The following is a 21,707-nucleotide window of genomic DNA, read 5'->3' on the forward strand; positions in this document are numbered from 1 at the left end:
ACCTTAAATTTATGTTGAATTTGACTCGTGGGGAAACATCGTGCTCACATTGAATTTAACCTTTTTTTTTCTCTTTTGTGAAATGCATGCTCTGAGCAATAACGTAACATAATGGCAAAATCCTCTGGAGAACCATTTCTACAGCCAGATTGCATTTCCGGCCTTTATATTTTCCCTTCAGTTATGCTAATAAGAATTTTGGGAATAGCAAAAGCGTCACCTAACTTCATTTCCCATTTCCCTAGAAATGTTGAACCTCATACCTTTTCTAAAAATCAATACAAATTTAGTAATTTTTCTCCCAAGACATAATTCTTCTCTTTTGTCTCTGTCATCTTTACCGAATGAATTTTTGTTGAAATGACGAACAATTTCTTTTTTTTTTTTTTCAAAATAGATTAATAGTAGTTTTAAAGTATTCGATAGAGAATGGTATTTATTGATAAATTCTACGATCAATAGTCTCCAGAAACCCCAGCAATTATCTTACTCAGCAAGATCTTCACAATTCTTAGCTATTGAATATTTACGTTCGAGCTGTTTCCATGGTTTCTCTTCCGAAGAACAAAAATAGAAATAATCAGAAAGTAGTTCGTTATTCCTCTATCGATTATATATACTTAGTTCCCTTTTGAAGATCAGCAGTTCCCATTTGTCGGATTATTTGATGCTTTTTTCTAATTTTACTCTTTAATGCAACTGTTGCTAACCCCTAAATTTAACTGTTGCTAATCCTATCTCTAATATATCGTTCTAACTTTATACTAAGTTTTCTTTGAATTATAGATGCTTTCGATCTAGTTTGGATTCTTTACAATCAAATTTGATGGCAAGGAATTCAAATTTGATTGCAAAGAATCCAAACTAGATCGAAAACATCTATATAAAACTTAGTGTTACTTTCATTATATTAACTGGTGTAAAATTTAATACTTCATTCAACATTAATGTAGCGATCTTGCAGAATATTTATCACGCTGGACAAAATGGTTAGCGATACTGAGTTCAAATTCCGCTAAGATCGACATTGCCATTTATCCTGTAGAAGGTTGGCACAATATGTATCAGTTGAACACTGGGATCGGTCTAATCAAGTAACCCCTTCCACCAGAAATTTCTAGCTTATTCCAAAATTCGAAACCAATATTTCAATCTGTATATTTGTAATGTTCCTTGAAATGATGTTTACGTCCTTTTATATTCTGTTAAAATCTTTAACATTAAATTGATGTCTCTTTACACTGTAACATTTAATATAACTTCAAGTGTCCTTTAAACGTGGTCTTCAGCGCTCTTTAATCTATAATTTTTATATTGCTTTTACTACCTTTTTCTTTGTTCCATTCATTCGGTCTATTTTAGTTCTATTTTCTATAAAATAAAACAGTTTAATTATATCCTGGCATCCTTCAATATTGAAGTTTTCTTTAAGAGCTGCCAAATTCAACGTGTGACACTTTACAAAACATTGTAAAGGGAGAAATGAACAAATTGCACTAATTTGAAACGAGTGTATCTCAATTGTTTCTAATTATAGTTTAATATCACAGAAATAAATAAGATGGCATACTAAGCGCTGATTGTAAACAGTATGAATCGATAAAAAAGCAGCGAGCTGGCAGAAACGTTAGCGCGCCGGGCGAAATACTTAGTGGTATTTCGTCTGAGTTCAAATTCCGCCGAGGTCGACTTTCGTTTCATCCTTTCGGGGTTGATAAATTAAGTGCCAGTTGCGAACTGAGGTCGATCTAAACGATTGGCCCCCCATCCCAAAAATTTCGGGCCTTGTACCTAGAGTAGAAAGGAATATGAGTAGACATTATAATTCAGTGCATTTAAGTCGTGAAGAACCGGGTGAAATACTGTAATGTATTTTTGAAAGCCTTCTTGTTCTGAATTCAGGTACCTTTGGGAGTTGCGTTTGCTTTTATCATTCTAGGGGGCCATATAGAATAAGTACTCGTCATGTTCTGATATAAATTGAATAAAATATCTCCTCCATGAATTATATACCTTTGTAAGAAGGTAATAAAAAGAACCCATCATTATTCGGTATGGTTCGAATTCAGACAAGGACATTGTACACTGACCATCTCCAATACATTTCGCTTTCGATCGATACTTAGTTATCAATAGGTACTCCGATATAGTAAACATCAGCGTTTAGGAATGGAAGGCAGTATTTTGGTGGTGGTGGTAGTAGTAGTAGTAGTAGTAGTAGTAGTAGTAGTAGTAGTAGTAGTAGTAGTAGCAGCAGCAGCAGCTGTAGTAGTAGTAGTAGTAGTAGTAGTAGTAGTAGCAGCAGCAGCAGCAGCAGCAGCAGCAGTAGTAGTAGTAGTAGTAGTAGTAGTAGTAGTAGTAGTAGTAGTAGTAGTAGTGGCGATGGTGGTGGTGGTGGTAGTTTTTGTTGTTTTGACTTTAGATCAACCTCGATCACAAAATTCGAACGAACGTGTTGTGGTTACGATCAAATCGTTTATCTTTTCCCCAGACGCTTTATATTAAGGATTCCATTAAGGATGCAGTTAAAACACATTTTTTGCCGTCAGACGAAGAAGGGTCAGCTCGAAAGCATCTGATTCCTCATCTGAGACCTAATTTGAATGAGATTTGGCTCCTAATTTTTGCCGGTCAAACGCCCACCTAACTTCGTAGAGGCTCTTTCATTAACTTAGTCGTTGGATCCGGGAATCGTGGTATTGTTCTTGTCTGAACGAATAAACAAATCCTTTCCACTAATCTGTGACCATCCAGTTTTTTTTTATTGTTGTTGTTGTTGTTTTGTAACTGGGAATACATTATGGAATGAGTTATCCATTTTACAGACACTAAGGTGAAATTTGAGGGAGATTTGGTTGATATTTCTGGAAAGACTTGCTATTGTGTGCAGTCTCCATCGTCTGCTTTGTTGTTGTTGTTGTTGTTGGTGGTGGTGGTGGTCGTTGTCGTCGTTTGGATGATGATGATGATGATGATGATGATGATGGTAGTTGTGGTGCTGATTTTGGTGGGGAAAGTGGTGGTGGCGGTAAAATAGTAACCATCGTTGCATTCATTTGTTGTTGACATAATAATAATAATGTAGAAAGTTAATGGTAGTTACGGCAATACGACATTAGCAGCCTAATGGCATGGAGCTTTTAAGGAGTCGGAGTCGGAGTCGGAGAGCGTCTTGAGAGAGCTCTCTTCAACATGTAATTTAGGATTTCAGATTTATGATTATGTTCCGCTCCACACCGCTCCACACAGCTCCACTCTGCTCCACTCTGCTCTGCTCAATCCCAGTCCTAACCCACCGAACGACAGCATTTCGTGGAGGCGATTATTATTCATGCATTCTGTATCTGTTAGAAAATCGTTTTAATAGATATTTATGATGTATGCCCGCTATATCACGGGAAAGTGATTATTTTTGATGCAGTTTGAATAGAGATGGGGAACAACAATCGATATTTCATTCAATTCTGTATTTGTTGGACGATAATCTGTAAGATGATAAGAATAATCCGAACGAGCTTATGTGGCAGCCATATTGAAAGTATTCAGCTGTTTATCCACGAACATAATAATGTAATAGATGGACAATAACCCTTCCAATGCTAATATTCTAATGTAACTCTTTTTTTATATTTATATTTAATTTTTTTCAAAGGACTCACTCAGCTTCACTCAAGCCACGAATGTAATTCAAATGTTGTTGAAGCAATTAACATCTTTTTTCTTCTCCCATTTTCTTCTTCCATTCTATCTTTTTTTTTTTTTTTTCCTAACCATGTTTTTAAGATAAATAACAGACACTTTATCAAAATATTGCTCTCTGATTGTCATGGAAACAGTGTTTTTATTTATTCATTTCTTTTGTTTCTTAATTTTATCGATACTTTTTTTTTTATCGAATGTTCTGTAACTAATATACAAAATAATTGTCATTTGATATTTTTAATGCTTTTAAAATTGAGTTTACAACCAGAACATATATTCCGCCAGTAATGTACCCGTTACACATCTACCAAATGTAGTAATGTTTTGCTTTCTAAAAATGTTGTTGTTGTTGTATCATGATAAAATCTGGACATATATGTAGTCAGGTCTAATAATTGAAACACAAAATCAAAAATTCAACCAGGCTGAAGTCGTGTGTACAGAAATAAAAGTAACTTGAAGTTTGAGCGTTTAATTTTGATTAACACTCACGCTAGAGTATTAGGTCTAGCATAGCAATACACTTTGTGTAAATAACCACCATATGTCATAGGTTACCACCAATATAGATATCATAACTATTCTAGATTTACACAATTCAATGACAGAGCCTTCATTCGGTTGTTCGAGTCAACGAGGCCGTATCATCTGTAAGAAATAGCAGCAAAGTTTCCCTAACCCTAATCCTATATTTGTGGTTAAAAATCAAGAATAAATTATGTAATGTAGTCCTAGATAAATCACTTTCTGCTAACTGGAGAGGACGGTAGCGCTGAAACGACATTGACGATATATTTGCTGCTGGATCGAAAATGATCAGGAGTTGAACAACAATAACAACCATGTGGTTAAGATCATCATTCAGAGCAAAACGTGAGCCTGAACGTGGTCTTTCGACCTGCTAGAGATGCCAGTAAAATCTTTGGATCTAGTTCAAAACGGGGGCACCAGTTTTCATTTATGTTTTATGTAGTGTTTTTGGTACCGAAAGACTTTCAAACTTCGTATACTTATCTATTTTGTGTTATAGAACAGAAAAAAAATTTTGTATTCGAATTGATTTCATGTAAAAAATTGTCTTATTTCGATAATTTCAACCAATCACTGACAAGTATTCAGCTGTTTACAGTTACTCCTTTGGCAGTTTAAGCGGTGTAAAGCGTATTTAATCTCCATTACTTCTGACATTTTGCAGAGAGGCAACACACGTGTGTTCGTTTTCCCTAACCCTAACCCTAACCCTAACCCTAATTGACTTGCTCCTTCCCTCAAAAACCAGGCCTTGTGCTTATAATAGAAAGGTTTATTAGCTACTGCCAATATGCTTCAGCCATTTTTTGACAAGGAAATAATAATTTTATCACCGCCAGAATCGTTTGAGAATCGTTTGTTTACGTAGTCAGCACTTAATGTATTCGGCTGAATGGACGTCAGTCATTGGTTGAAATTACAGAAATACAACTTTAACATGAAATAAATTGCAATATAATAATTTTTCTTAAGAAGACTAAGAGAAAAAGATGTTTTATATGACACATTCTACCAGTGTCCCAAGTTTCAAAGTGTTTCGTTAAGAAAATACTGGTGCCCCCGTTTTGAACTAGATCCAAATCTTTAAACTATACCCTATTGTCTTGGAAAAGAAAGGACACATTGAGTAACGTAATCCTGGATGCACTGCGTATGAAGAAAAGACGGTACGTTTAGGGATGGAACGTCTTTTATTATAGGCTTGTTCAATCAGAATTAACTTGAGTCTATGTAAAAATGATAATTAAATAGATATAACAAATAAAGCAGAGATCGCCATAGTTGAGTATAATACAAAGGGGTTGCTTTCACAATAAAGATAATTTCAGCAGTGATTAAACAATGTAATCACTCCCTTCAGAAACCCTGTTTCTATTTGCACTAATCATGCAAGCGCACAAGTGCACGCGCGCGCACAAGCTGCTAAAATGCATGAGACAGAAATAAGCAATGATATTAAAAAAAAAATTTCTAAAAACAGTAAATGAAAATCACAAAGATGAAGAACCTCTAATGGGAAAGCTTATGCAAAAAGATGTAATGAAAGTAACGGTCTGTATTTTGAAAATCAAATGGGACGAGTATAATATGAGAAAGAGCTATTGTTTGAACATCATTGAAGTTTCATATCTGAGAAAATAATGGAATTTTAAAATTTCAAGAAAACGTCTACTCTGTATATTAAAATCATGTTTCTGCCGTATATACACAGAGAAAAAAGTTATTTTTATATACGATGGCGAATTTGGAGGTAACCTCAAATACATAGAAGTATTAAGAAGCCTAGACCAACACATCAATATACACCTCCTGGGTGACTTCAACCTCCCAGGTGTTGAATGGCTTGAAGGCCACATCCTCTCTGGAAACAGAAACAAAGGAATGTAGAGTCGTTACTTAAACTTTCTAATATGCTGTTCATGGAATAAGTGATACTCCAGCCAACCCCAGGGTAACGACATCTTGGATCTCTGCTTCACGAATATTGTGAATCATATCCATAATGTGAAGGTTACCATAAACTGAATTAACAATGTATAGTCTTAAGCGAACTGCTGGCTATTCTATCAAGGGGACTCAAGCCATGCCAAACTTGAATTTCAATAAAGCAGGATGAAAATCAAGCCGTAAAGAGATCCACAATCAAAACTAGTCCGATATTCTGTCTATGCAAGACATTGACTTAAAATTCAGTCAGTTTATGTCAACAGTGCAAGCCATATTCACTAAATATACCCCAGAAAGAGAAGCCAGCATACCGACAAACAAAACACCTAGAGACAGGAAAACCCTTATGAGACGCAGAGGAAAAGTCTCAAACCAGAAGGCAACTGACGGATAAGGAGAAGTCTAATTTAAGGCGGACACTTAGAAATCGAAAAATTGGAAATCAAACTATTCCATGAATAGTAAAGAGCAGAGCGAGAAAGAAAATGAGACACAGAGAGAGGGAGGGGGAGCGAGAGACAGGGAGAGAGAGAACAGAGCTATGGAAAGCATAAAAACAAACCATAAAGCTTTCTATAAATTTCTATTACTATGACTGTCTTAGGAACTCCTTAAACGTGTAGCCTACTGTATGTCTTATGTTCTTTTCAAATAAGAGCTGTTACTAGCATTATTTTCTATGAATGTTCCCCACACTTCTATGGTGATGTTCAGTCATTCATGCCATTAGTTTTTCATTTCTTTTCTCCTTTCTGTCCTCCTATGTTACTTAGAGTAATTTCTCTCGCTATTTATTACCTTCGCCTTAGCGAATGCGGAGGTATTGTTTTTTCAGTCGTATTTGTTTGTTTGTTCGTGGACAAGGTAACTCGAGAACCGCTGGATGGATTCGGATGAAACTTTGGGGGATGTTTGGCCTCGTGACTGGCACAAACTGATTAGATTTGGGAATCGATCCGGTGCCGGACAAGGATTCTGGATTATTTTTCAGGTATTTTACTTAATTTTTGACAGCAGTCGGGTTCATTTTTAGTATTCTCGTTTGTGAGAGCAATCAAGTTTATTTCAGATATTCTCATTTTAAAAATCATCTCTGGCTAATCGTTGAGAGGACGTTGGTGTTGCCTTGGCGGATGTTTGCGCTCTCTGAGTGCTCTTGTTTTTGTTTTTCTTTAACCCCCAACTATAAATGCGTAGATTTGAAATTTGAATTTTTCCCTTGACCTCACATAGGCGCAAGTAGGGCTGTGTGGTTAAGAAGGTCACTTTGCAGCTTCGTGGTTCGAGGTTCAGTGCCATTGCACGGCTCCTTGAGCAAGTGCCTTCCACTATATATCCGAGCCGTATGTACGCATGTATGTATTTTTGTATGTATGTATCTTTGTGTGTTTGCATGCATACACATATACCTACACACACAAACACGCGCACACATACACACACATATACATATATATACGAAGTTACCTAAATGCAAATGTCGTTCTAAGCAATACCTTATTATGCAGGGCTGGCCAAAAGTCACCTGACAGTAAATCAAAACCATTTAATTCCAAGATTTATCTATGTTTAACAACTGAATGAATTTTAAAAAAGCATCTAAGTATGAAACATCATGAAAATTGTTCAAACTGAAGTCCTTAAGCGACACATTTTTCCATTTGAGTCAATACAGAATTACAGATAGTATTTATGGAATTTTGATTTACTGTCGGGTGACTTTTGGCCAACCGTGTATAAAGAGCAAATTCCCCTCATACAAAAAATATTAATAAAAGGAACCACTAGAATTGAACCGTGCCTCTGCCGAAGGCGGCGCAGCAGTGATGTCAGCACAGTAGAGAGATTCGTTGACTTTTAGCCGAGAAATTAGAAATTGCACTTAATGTACTTCATAGATAGATTTATTGCCAATCTCCATGCTTCAAAATATGTGTAGAACTTGCCTTGTGTGTGTGTGTATGTGTGTGTATGTGTGTATGTATGTGTGTGTGTGTGTGTGTGTGTGTGTGTGTGTGTGTGTGTGCGTGTGTGTGTTTGTGTCTATCTGTCTTTCTGTCTGTTTGTCTGTTCTGTCTGCCTCTGTGTGTGTTGTGTGTGAATGTATGCACGTATCTTTCTATGTACGCATTCATGTGTCTGTACGTACACGTACATACATATATGAAAGGTTAGATAGAAGTTAGGCTTCTGTTCATTTAGACAATACAATGAACCTTCGTATCTGCATCATTAATGACTCTCTACATATAAAATCAATTAAGTCAATAATGAAGAACATCATTTGTATGGAATGTTGTAAATAAATGACATTAGTTTTGGATTATCATATTACATATTACATATTGGCTTCGATTATAATAAAACTTATGATCATTATTATTAGAATGTCCATCGTAGGCGGCAGAGATCATCAGATCAATCATCAGCAAGAACTTGCTTTATACGATATGGTTTCTATTTCTAGCTGGATCAAAAATGTACTTAAGTCACTTATGTGATCCATGGAAGCTTTTGTATAACTAATATAAGGCCAACAGTAAAATAATTATCAGCGACAGCATTACTTCTACAAGTACGAATGTTGAAGGATTGTAATCAAAAGATACAGTCTTATTTAGAATCCGGTTGATCAAGACAGACTCACTAACATCATTGAAACCTAAGTTAACACACATAACATCGCTTCACTCTTCTTTTTCAACTACTCCTAGAACGGTCTCTGCTCCTAAGATATGGCTAATTGCATACAACTCCACCTGTGCCCATCCATCTCTACCCCTCTCTTTTTATGAAACTTCCGTACATTCCATATAAACCCTTATGTAACCCCTACACTCTGTCTGCCTTCCTCAGGACAACAACTATCTAGAATTTCCTTCTAACCCACATTTTCCCCTTAATGTCAACTGAACATTAACCAATTCGGTCTCATCAGTTTCGAAGGGAGAGTATGAGATGGTCATATACATTGACTCTTCTTCCCGGCTGAAACCATAAAAAACAAATATCAAATAAAAGATTTCATTTGTGTAATGCAGACGTAAGCATTCTTTCATAAGACTTCTGACTGATAACCAGCCTGAAATCAGACTTCATTCTATGAAACAAATCTTTTGTATTAATGGAATCTAAATCAGAACGCTCCATCATAATTTCATGTCAATTTATATCCCATATACCAGCTTAATAATGACAAAATTATTTTCATAAATCTTTCATTATTTTCAGATCTAATTGAAATAAAGGTAGTTTGTATCAACATAAACGTTGTAAAAAGTAGTTATAATGGATAACACTGTAATGTATCAACTTCATAATTTCTCATCTGCAGCAATATAAGATTTTGTACATAGAAGAAAGTAATATTTATAACATTCATAAGCGCGGCGAGATCGTCTGGCAGTTCAAACTACTTTCTGTTCTCAAGTTGTTAAATGGTCCACTTTGCCTAACATAACCCTGAGATCAATATTATAATACGCTACCAGCATTCCTTAAACGCTAATTAAAACGGCCTTAATCCTAATCACTAAAGAAATACAAAAAATCGTTAATATTTACTGAGGTGCTTTTGTATCGGTCCACGTCAGTCTTAACAGAATAAAGCATTCTCTGAGACCTTGCGTTGAACTTCATCATCAAACGTATCCCTCAATTTCAAAACTGTCTAATTTAAGGGCAATTTGGTTGTTATTTATTGCAGGTGGAGGGATTATGTTGAGCCTCGGCGTTGGCACGCATTTGTTAGCAGTTGAAGGCTAAACAAAAAGAAAATTAAATAAGCTTTTACGTTCTTATTTGGTTGTTACATACAGCTGTCCGCTTATGTTCTTCAATTTGATAATTTAAACGTTTTTTAATTTATATTGTTTCCTTCTGGAGAGAAGTTTGCATAAAGTTGAGAAACCGTTTCGGTAGTGCCAATCAGTCGGAACCATTTTATTTTAGTTATGCCGCTAATGTTCATGCGAAAGACGTTGCCAAGTAGAATTTCCGGTCTACTTGAAACATGTCAAGCTTCGTGATCTTAACGAAATTGTTTGTGTCTGCTAAATCAAACTTATTTGAGTCAATTTACTTCAATTATGTTCTTAATTCAAATTTTCTTGTCTTTTCTTCTATTTCTTCGTCAAGAAAACGAGTGCCAGTCAGGAACCGAGGCCGCTTTGATAGAATATTTACTTTCCTTGTAAATGTGTGGCTTTGTTCAACTAGATTACTACTGTAAGATAGTTGTTACTCTTGTTGTTGTTGCTGCAGCATTTGTTGTTGTTGCTGTGGTGGTGGTGGTGGTGGTGGTGGTGGTGGTGGTTTCGTCCAAGGAAAAAGCGGAGAATTGGCAGAACCGTTAGGATCTTGAATAGAATTTTTTGCAGTGATTGTTCTGACTTTCTACACCAGCGTTTCTAAACCGGAGTGCTCTGGAACCCTAGCGTTCTGCAAAAGGTTCGTAGGGGTTCCACGAAAAGGAGTGAGATAAGCTAATGCTAATTTCATGATCGTAATATTACTATACATGCACAACATATTATTGGTTGTTGTTGTAATGTAGACATCATCCTATTTAACCTATTATGTTATCAAAAGAATATAACAACCATTGGGGATATATATATATAAATATGTATATATACATATATATATATATATATATATATATATATATATATATATATATATATATATATATATATATATATATATATATATATATATATATATATATATATATATATATATATATATATATATATATATATATATATATATATGTATATATATATATATATATATATATATATATATATATATATATATATATATATATATATATATATATTTCTCTCCTTTATTTTCACTCCTTGTTTCTTTCTGTGTTCCTTTCTGTAGAAGAGCGTAGGCTCGAAACGTTAAAGACTTTTTCACTTCCCGAGGTCGGTTGGCGAAACTGTTAGAAGATCGGGAAAGACGTCTTTGCAGTCTAAAAGCAACACTTGCAATGCCACTGACACTAATACCAACCTGTTTGTTTTGCTCTTCGATAAACATCGGTGTCCTGTAGAGGGGTGTCTTGCCAGTCTTCTTGAAGACACTTAGTAATCCAACAGTGCCTGCAGGTCTACGTGATGGCAGGCGGAAGTTAAAGACTTCTTAGAAAGTAAGAACTCACAAATTAATATAAAATATCGTGGCGACAAGAAAATAATGGGGGAAAAAATTCAGTCGTTTAATCCTTAGTAATCTTGTTCTTGATCTTTAGCAAATCTCATGGATTGAAGCTGTTGCTAGGGAACTTACACCTTGGTTTCAAATAATATGGATCGATATTTTCATAACATCGCCGATAAGAAAATTCATAACTGCAACACCAGAAAATCATGATTTCTATAATATAGAATTATTTGCCATCGGCAACGCACATTAATTCATGAGATTGCCTTTTACAGCATTAACAGTTATTCAACAAAGAAGTTACTGACTGTCCGTGATCAAATATTCATCTTCTAAAGCTGACTCTTAACTACAAAATAATAGTTCCAGCCACTGGGGCTCGCTCAAAGCTAATTACTGTAGTTGCATTGTATTTGTGTGACGACAGATTTTCTTCAACATTTCCATACAGTATTTCGTTTGCAAATGTCTCTCTTTATTTCAGATATTGTTCTATTATTTTTTTCAAATAAATAAATAAAACTTCTTGTTTGGTTGCTTTCGTTTGGAAGCAGTAGTACGTGATATATCGAATAACAAACTAGTGAGACTGCGTCTGCAACAACTTCCGGTTCTAAGTGGTTGCACAGTTACATTAGATAAATCTGATAACGATGTACTTTTTGTTGAAATATGTTCCAGACGGTCTCTCTGCCGACTAAGATGTCACACTCAGTAACTCAGGCCGCCGTTGTTAACTCAACAATGATTGTTTGCTTTGCCTGGTTACTTATCTCACAGATTATCTCCTATCTGAAGGGATGCCTAAGAAATTACTAGCATAAAAATATAAAACATATTTAGACAAATTAAAATATACGTATTTGTAATTAACAAACACATATACATACATACATACATACATACATACATACATACATACATACATACAAAGGAAGATTATGCATGGACATGTTAGTAGAAAGCTCCGAGATGATAGTAATATTGATCATCAAAGAAGTCTATCATAGACCAATAACTGTATTACAACCTCTAACTTTGAAGGGTATGCGTTTGCAATCCAGGAACAGGAAATATCAACCAAGTACCTGATGCACAAAAGGAAAAGAAATGCAGGAAAAGCAGTAAAATGTGACAACCGATGCAGTCTTTGTGGAGTTAACATCAAAGATATCACCCACTTCATAAGCTGCTGTCCGAAAATGTCATCATGGTATTATCTACCGATGAAACATGATGTTGTAGCTAGGATACTCTATAATGAAATCCGTCGGAAGTATCACCTTGTGAATAAAGACATAAGAACCCACAGTATGGTAGAAGCCATAGCCACTCATAATAAAAAGGAATACCGGTAGAATTTCCCAGTGAAGACCTCAATAAAATGCAAGCACAAAAGACCTGATATAACGATTTGGGATTGGGAAGAGAAAATGTGCACACTTGTGGAAATTAGCTGCCAAGCGGATGTTAACATAAAGCTGAAGGTCAGTGAAAAAGTGAGACATTTATGCTGAACTATTGACAAATCTGCAGGTACTCAATCCAGATTACAAGTTCAGGTTTATACCTGTAATTATTAGGGCACTGAAATATGTAACACACTGTCTAAATACTAATTTTGAGAAATTAGGTTTCTCAAAACCAAAAAGGAGAAAACTAATTCGAAGATTACAGATCGAATCCATCACTGGAACTGTTAAAATCTGTAAAACTTTCCAGAAGTTTGTCATTTAAATATATATGAGCATGTTTAGATATGGAACTATATGCATGAGAATGCATACATAAAGCAAAACATACGAATCTGCACATATATATATATATACATACATACAAACAAAATTACCCTGTTGTTGATGTTGAAATTCCAATGCAGGAGCCTTAGAAACTGCCTCTTTCTCTATTGGCAAGAAATCTTGAAATAAAACTGACTAATGACATACACACATATATACATACATACATATATACATACATACATATATACATACATACATATATACATACATACGTAAGTACGTACGTGTGTGTGTGTGTGTGTGTGTGTTATTTGTTTCAGCCATTGGACTGCGGCCATGATGGGGCACTGTCTTCATGGGTTTCGTCGAACAGATCGATGCCAGTATATTTTTAAAATCTAAGACTGGTACTAATACTATCAGTCTCTCTTTGCAGAACCGCTTAGCTAACCAATACCTGTTGTCAAGCGATGGTAGAAGACGAACATAAACACAAACATACACACACCCATATATATATATATATATATATATATATATATATATATATATATATATATATATATATATATATATATATATATACATATATATATATATATATATATATATATATATATATATATATATATATATATATATATATATATATATAATTAAACAATAGGGTAAAAATTGGATATTAATTAATTTCAATTTAATACTAAGTAACCTTTATATATATATATATATATATATATATATATATATATATATATATATATACATATAGGTTGGGCTTCCTTTAGTTTCCGTCTATCAAATCCATTCACAAGGCTTTGGCCAGTCCAGGGCTATAGTAGAAGACACTCACCCAAGATACCACGCTGTGAGTCCGAATCCGGAACCATGAGGCTGGGGAACAAACTTCTTACCACACAGCAACGTATGTGTGTGAAAATGTGGGTGGAATAGGTCTAATCTTTGCAAAATGCCATAAAATATTCTTCAGTAGCATGCAAACAATATGTTAAAATGACACACAATTACATATAAAAATATATACGCATATATGTCTGTGTATCTTTGTGTGTATTAAAGAGATAGACTGATTAAGTGTGTGTGTGTGTGTGTGTGTGTGTGTGTGTGTGTGTGTGTGTGTGTGTGTGTGTGTACACGCATAGATACAAATACGTATACAAACAGAGTTTCTATAATTCCTTACATTATTGGTTTCAAATTTTGGTACAAAGTCAACAATATCGGAGGCGATAGTAAGTCGAATACAGCAACCCTAGTGCTAATCTGGCACTTATTCTATCGTCCCCAATAGAATGAAAGGCAAAGTCGACCGCGGTAATATTTGATCTCAGAACGTAAAGACGGACAAAATGCCTCTCGCGATTCTGCCGGCTCATCGCATTTATTCCTTTCACCATTAAGAAATATATTACTTGGATCTTTTTTAAAACGGGGGCCACATTTTTCATTAATGTTTTACGTAGTGTTTTTGGTACCGAAAGTCTTTCAAACTTCGTATACTTATCTATTTTGTGTTATAGAACAGAAAAATATTTTTGTATTCGAATTTATTTCATGTAAAAAATTGTCTTATTTCGATAATTTCAACCAATCACTGACAAGTATTCAGTTGTTTATATTTACTCCTTTGGCTGATTAAGCGGTGTAAAGCGTATTTAATTTCCATAGCTTCGTTTTGCTTTTTTATTTTTAAATTTGCTGTTTTACCCTAACCCTAACCCTAACCCTAACCCTAACCCTATCACCGATAGAATTGTTTCAGAATCGTTTGTTTATGTAGTCGGCACTTAATGTATATTGGCTGAATGGACGTCAGTGATTGGTTGAAATTACAGAAATACGACAACTTTAACATGGAATAACTTAGGGATTTCTTTTTTTTTTAAGAAGACTAAGAGAAAAAGATGTTTTATATGACACATTCTACCAGTGTCCCAAGTTTCAAAGTGTTTCGTTAATGAAAAATGTGGCTCCCGTTTTAGAAAAGATCCTATTACTTTACAAGTAATATATTCGCTACAAGTCAGAGTCTTTGTTTCATTTTCCTTTTTTCAAGGTAAAGCAGTATCAGGATTTGAAATCGACACTTCGTGATAACGAATGGTGGAGGCGCAATGGCCCAGTGGTTAGGGCAGCGGACTCACGGTCGTAGGATAGCGGTTTCGCTTCCCAGACCGGGCGTTGTGAGTTTTTATTGATCGAAAACACCTAAAGTTCCACGAGGCTCCGGCATGGAATGGTGGCGAACCCTGATGTACTCTTCCACTACAACTTTCTCTCGCTCTTACTTCCTGTTTCTGTTGTGCCTGTAATTCAAAGTGTCAGCCTTGTCACACTGTATCACGCTGAATGTCCCTGAGAATTACGTTAAGGGTACACGTGTCTGTGGAGCGCTCAGCCACTTGCACGTTAATTTCACGAGCAGGCTGTTCCGTTGATCGGATCAAGTGGAACCCTCGTCGTCGCAACCGACGGAGTGCCAACAACAACAACAACTATAACGAATGAACGGCATCTATATAGAGCAGTTGCCACATACGACATTAATTGTAGTTGGATGTTCTTAGCCAGCAGAAATAAAGTGATTTGATATTAGAAATAAAGTATTACTAATAACATAATACCAGCGGACCAGTGTGTGAATGATTGTCTCTGTGTGTGCATGCGTGTGTGTGTGTGTGTGTGTGTGTGTGTGTGTGTGTGTGTGTGTACACTTACACATGCATACCGAAACACATGCACGCTCACACGCACGTCTGTGTGCACCTAGATAGGTATACATACATACATACATACATACATACATATACGTTGGCACTCATGCATGCTTTGATATATTCATACAAATGTATGGAAGTATCGCTACAGATCTATGATTCCACTTAGCCATAACGGTAACAATAACCATTGGCTATGTATGTGTATATGTGTGTGTGTGTTTATGTGTGTATGTGTGTGTATGTGTGTACGTACATAGATACACATTCACATGCACACACAGACACACACAGACAATATATATATACATATATATATACATATATATATATATACATATATATATATATATACATATGTATATATATACATATGTATATATATATACATATATAGACATATATACGCATACAAACGTATTTATAAATATGTGTATGTGTGCACTATTTACATGTGTATCTATCTACACAGTTAGGTTGTTATATAGGCAGGTTTGTAAAATAACAAGAAACAAGCAAACACGAATGTATATTACATTAGACTAAATGCGAAGATATACACATATAAATATATAATATATTTTTATAACCCTCTCCTACACATTTATATACACACATGTACATACAAGTATGGAGATGTAGGCAGGTAAACAATGACATCGCATGGCCTACCTTTGCACGTTAGCATTTTACTTTATTTAATTTTTTCCCCCTTTAATATCACTATTCCAACACTAAAATGTACTCAGCATCCTGCGCACCGTCTATTTTACCTATGCATACACATGCACACACTTTCACAGACGCATATCGTCTGCATAAACCAGTCATGCAGACGACAGATCAGAAGATACAGCTACCCCCTTAATGGTTTAACCAGAAAAGAGATGAAAGACTAGACCACCTAGTATGAAGTCTGATATAATCTCCCTTCAACCAGACGCCTCTCACCGAAGCCTCTTCTCTTCAATGACAGATTTTATCATCGGCTACTTAATCTCAATTACGCATCGATAATCAGAAATGTCCTTCTGGCTTCCGCCAGTACTGCTTTGTGTCACGTGATTTATCACGCTCTATTCAATAGCCTTTCCGTACATACTTCTGTATTTATACATACATTCAAGCATGTACTTGATGTGTATGCATATGACATTATTGGAATGTCGATAGCTGGACGATGTTGGAAAAATCGATTGTATGGCCTCTGTGTGTGTGTATGTGTGCGAATATATATATATATATATATATATATATATATATATATATATATATATATATATATATATATATATATATATATAAGAACTCTCATATAGTGCTAAGCACTTATTATAGTACACAAATTAGTAGCCAATTCTCTGAGGCAACTAAATTTGCTATTGTTTGCTGTGCATACTTACGGATTGGCTGCTAGTTTCCCTGGAATTGTTTCTCTCCTATGATGAGATACCAATAAGAGCCGAAATTTAATTGAAGCTATTCATATTTTCAGTCAACGGAGAAATAGGTTAATTTAATATGTTTGTATGTCTTGTACACAGACTTTCATATATATGTATATACATATATAAGTATGTGTATGTTGTATTTTTCTTATATTTTTCGACGATGGGAATTCACTTGTAAGATTCAGTGAATTGTCACTCTTAAGATTAAAATGAAAATCTATATAGAGTATTATATACACACGCGTGTCCTTTATATTCTCACACCGAAGCATTGTGATGCTTTGTAACTGGATAGGATGTCTGAATTACGGCAGAATCCGAATAGAGGGAATTAGTAGGAATTGGTGTTCTACTGACCGTAAGTATGACTGATAAAGTTTACTTCAGCAGGGTTCGAAATTAAAACATACAGAAGCGAAATACAGTAAGAGATTTTGTCCGACGCTCTAGTTAATCTTCCAGATCATTGCTTTGGTATACATGTAAAAGTATAAAACATATATATATATAAGCAATAAGAGAGGCCACTATGTGGATCCCTTGTATGCTAAAAATAGACGACAAGTTGTCTTACTACGAAATCTGTTTTCTCAAATTAGCAAGACGCTAGATGTTTACGAGCTAGACAAATGAAAAGAAATAAACATACCACTTAGTACTATGTTTATTTCTTTTCATTTGTCAAATAACTGAAACAAGTAAAAGAGTATACACACACACACACACATATATAGGAAACATAGAAGTTGAAAATGCATTGAGAACAGTTAAAATATTTTTTATTAAAATATTTGAAGCTTTAACCGGTGTCACAGTTTACACTGATTTTCAAAAAGTTCAAATAGAAAGGCGTGGCTTATGTCACAGCCGTCTTGCTTGTGACAAGTGTTTGAAGTTTGCCCTGTTTGTATAGGGAGTTCATGAGCTCAAATAAGTATGTTTTGAATAGGATTTGATTGATAGAGGATAGTCACATGACTGGTCTTAGAAATTTTTGTAGGTTCCCCGCTACGTCCGTGTGTTAGTATATCAAATGACAATGTTTGGCGTCGTAAGTTAATGCTGACACAGTTGACTGAACAAGTCCAAACAATCAATGCTCTGAATGTTTTCTGCCAAGTGCTTGTAGACAATGAACACATGATTAAGTTTATAACCTTTTGAACGTTTCCCCGATACGTCAGTGCGTCAGTATCACGTGACAGTATATTTTGTGCCTAAAAAGAGGACCAACAACGTTGGGTGAACATGTTTAGTTATAATCAACACAAACCAAATTTAATCTGTCTGGTGGGAGAGTGGACAAGAATCGTTTGTATGTAGCCCAATGGTTAAAATTTTGGTTGTTAGCTGTGTAGCTTCCTCATGATAAGTGGTAGATTGAATTTTGTGTGTGAATAGTTATATGTGTATGTACTTTGTTAAAGTTTGTTAAGTTTTGTTTTGTACTCTTGTATGAAAGTATTTTCTTTGTTTATCCGTGTTTCATCTATGGTACTCGCTGAATATAGGTAGAGTGGGAAGACCTGGAATTTGGGAGACTTATTTTTTGCACATATGTCTAAGTGACCACTCAGTAGGATCTGTCTAGTACTGGAGTCTCGTATTTGTTGTCAGTGACTGGTCAGTCTATTTCTTAGAGTAAGCTTTGTTTGACCTATATATTCTTCATTACAGCCTTGACATTTGATATCGTATATTAAATTCCTTGAAGAACATGTAAAGTGATTAAAAAATCACTTTACATGTTCTTCAAGGAATTTAATATACGCTTTGAATTCGTATGTTGTGTCTTCAATAAGGTTGATGCAGGTCTTGCAATTGAGGCAGCCACCGTTACATGTATATACTTACACACATACATGTACTTATGTATATACTCGCAGACGTATATATGTATGTATGTGTGTGTGTTGGTGGGTGTGTAAACGGCGTGTGATCGATTAATCATTATATTCATTTAAATTGTCAGATATTTGGTGTGTCAGAGAAGATTTAAAGACACGTTTGCTGTTTGCCTTCAGCAATCTAAATAGACAAAAAAATACCGTATATGGTCATAGAAAAGGAGACCACCGTCGACTATGTTGCTGGAGGATTATATATGCTTCTATGTCATGAATATAATATAATAGGCTTTTAGTGTAACAAGAATGATTATTTAGAAAGGCATAAAATATTAACTAAAAAGCTGCAGTCGTTTACTTTTGAGAATAGAATTATGCCACTGAATATGAAACACTGTTTATACCGCGTGATTGAAAGGACACTTAATTTGAGAAAATATTTATATTATAATACTTTTCAGTATAAAACTATAAGAATAAATGTGAAATACACTAAAACATATTCAAATATTTGAGACAGTATTTATATCGTCATATGTTAAACAAAAATATTCGTCTAGATATAAGATATACTTAAATATATCATTTATTTTGCAAAATATTTATATTGGAAAAATATATATATTTATCAACATTTTTAATGTTTTTTTTTTTAATCCCGTGATATCGCATATATTTGAAAACTGATTGATACATCAGTGAAATAATATTTGATTTGTGATCTTATGATAGTACATCCACTATTCTTTGATGTTCGTCGCATTTCATGACATTTTTTTATCTGCTATAACAACAATAGTTGTTTTTAAAGCCTGTTAACAACCTCCGGACTTGACTGAAATATCAAAAAAATAACTAAAAGCCGACTGGTCTTGGGAGGTGTTATAAACTAATGGAGTATTGAACACAAATTAAGATATTTGTTACAAACAGATGCTTTAATAAGTTCTTTTCAAAAGCATTCTCAGAGAATGTTTACATCTAAAATGAGACGTTTTTCCTTCATTTACTTTTGGTGAATGTAGCCTTCACAAGTTGTGGTTGATGTTATCAGACATTTCCAACGATCATTGGGCATTTCGGCTTTGCACCGTAACTAACGCCAGCTGGCATGTTGGACCAAAGCACTGTCCATCTTTCTTTTTGACTTCTATCTAAGCTACTCTCTCGTGCTCTGTAACACGCAACATACTCCTACTTTTTCCACTTTATGGGCAGTAGCTCTTCTCTGTTTTTTGCTATTCCAATAGCTATGAACATTCTCCATACCGGCTAGGCGGAGTTTCTTTATGGTCAACCTTGACTGGAAGTAGCCGTACTTATCATCCACTTTTTCCTGCAAAAGTGTAAAACATTCTGGAATTTGGCTCTTTTCTGTTCAAAAACCTGATCGCATCCTTCTTCCCACATGACTGTAAGCTATACTAGGACTATATCCTTTACCTCCTCAGACCACAAATCAATGTCTGGTTTGATGGTCGTTTGGATGATCGGGTGAGGGGAACCGCAGCCTTCCTCTCGGGTCTACCTTCAAGTTTCATACTTGAATCTTATTGATGTAAACTTTTATGGTAACAACGCGAGAAGGTACAAAGTAAACAACAAACTGAAAAGGACACAGAAAAAAATAGCAGCTTTACCTTGTATTTCTATATTTCGGGATAAAGATCCCTTCTTCAGGACATTCGGAAAAGCGGTGGCTGGAAAACGTTCGTTGCTCAGAAGTATGAGCAACAAACTTCTTCCAACTTCCGCTTCTTCGAATGTCCTGAAGAAGGGGGTCTTCATCCCGAAATATAGAAATACAAGGTAAAGCTGCTATTTTGTTCTGTGTCCTTTTCAGTTTGTCGTTTACTTTGTACCTTCTTGCATAGTTCCGGCTTTATACAACTACATTCTTTAAATTATACTTTACAATGCTTCACAAAAACTACCTCATATATATGCGTGTGTGTATACACACACACACATATACATACATACATACATACATACATATATATATATATATATATATATATATATATATATATATATATATATATATATATATATATATATATATATATATATATATATATATATATATAAGGCAATGATCGTGCAGAGATTATAGGCAGAGATTAGAGTGTAGAACAAAGTGTCCTGTGGCATTTGTTATGGCCCTCTGCTCTCTAAACTCAAATGGTGCCGAGATTAATTTTGGCATTCAAACATTTAGAGTCGATAAAATAAAGCGCTAATCCAGTGAGGTTGATTGCAGCATTGTTAGAACGTCGGACGAGTTGTCTTGCAGTATGAAGTGTCATGTTATGGTTCTCTGGAAGCTGAGTTCTTGTAATTCTTCACTCGATTGGACACTTTCGCCTCTTTCGTAAAGTAAACTCTTAGCAGAGTTGAAAGCATTCTGGTCAAATTTCCCGTTTGTGGGTATTCCAATATCGGGTGCCCTGAAAAATTATAAGTATCATGAGCACTACCCGTTCCTTTGGTAACCAACTGGTAAAAATATAATAGGTTAAAAAATAAGAATGACATACATTTTTCAGAGATAGTTTTCAGTATACAAGTAAA

At 34.9% G+C, this 21,707-nt stretch overlaps 1 protein-coding gene across 1 annotated transcript in view; it reads left to right on the forward strand.

The window, feature by feature from the left end:
* The window catches only part of LOC106881210 (sodium/calcium exchanger Calx-like), a 281,512-nt gene that overhangs the window by 120,352 nt on the left and 139,453 nt on the right, over positions 1–21,707 (forward strand). The window lies entirely within an intron of this gene.

Source organism: Octopus bimaculoides, chromosome 5 (genome assembly GCF_046866305.1).
Source record: "Octopus bimaculoides isolate indiv1 chromosome 5, ASM4686630v1, whole genome shotgun sequence".
Taxonomy (NCBI): Eukaryota; Metazoa; Mollusca; class Cephalopoda; order Octopoda; family Octopodidae; genus Octopus; species Octopus bimaculoides.